The sequence below is a fragment of the Brassica oleracea genome, chromosome C2, assembly GCF_000695525.1.
Source record: "Brassica oleracea var. oleracea cultivar TO1000 chromosome C2, BOL, whole genome shotgun sequence".
Taxonomy (NCBI): domain Eukaryota; kingdom Viridiplantae; phylum Streptophyta; class Magnoliopsida; order Brassicales; family Brassicaceae; genus Brassica; species Brassica oleracea.
In genome coordinates this window covers 39291734-39292300 of record NC_027749.1, presented here as the reverse complement: position 1 = coordinate 39292300, position 567 = coordinate 39291734, and positions in this window count along the sequence as shown.

Below are 567 nucleotides of genomic sequence, written 5' to 3'. Positions count from 1 at the left end.
CAAGATATAATGAAATCAAAGCAAACTCTTTTATATATATATAAAAACCATGAATCATCAAGTAGGTTACTGTAAAGCATCCCAAAGTTCTAGTGGATTTTCCATTGTGATGTACTGATCTTTTAGACCTTCAATGAGGTGATGCTGTATAATACTTATAGCCATGTACCGATTCTTATCGGTCTCATTGTTGCCCTTGATGATAGTATCACCAAGTTCCTTTGACCTTAGACTGATCTTTGTATCTAGCGCCCACTGCAAGTAGTTATCTCCGGAGAGATTAAGGGCCGCATAGTCTCTGTTTGAGATTTTCGACATATGAATCACATCATCATTTAAAATTGAGTTTCACAATGTGATCATGCGGCCGCAAGATATATTAACAAGCTCGGCAACAAACATGTCTTACGCATTTATGAAAAACAATCAATCTAGAAACGACCATGGTGCGATCAATTCATCAAGCCACTCGGCCATGCAGTTATATCTAATGCAACCGGTTTCAAGATTGTATAAACTACATACTGGTCGATTCTTATTTAAACAGTATGAATGCAATCCATATTT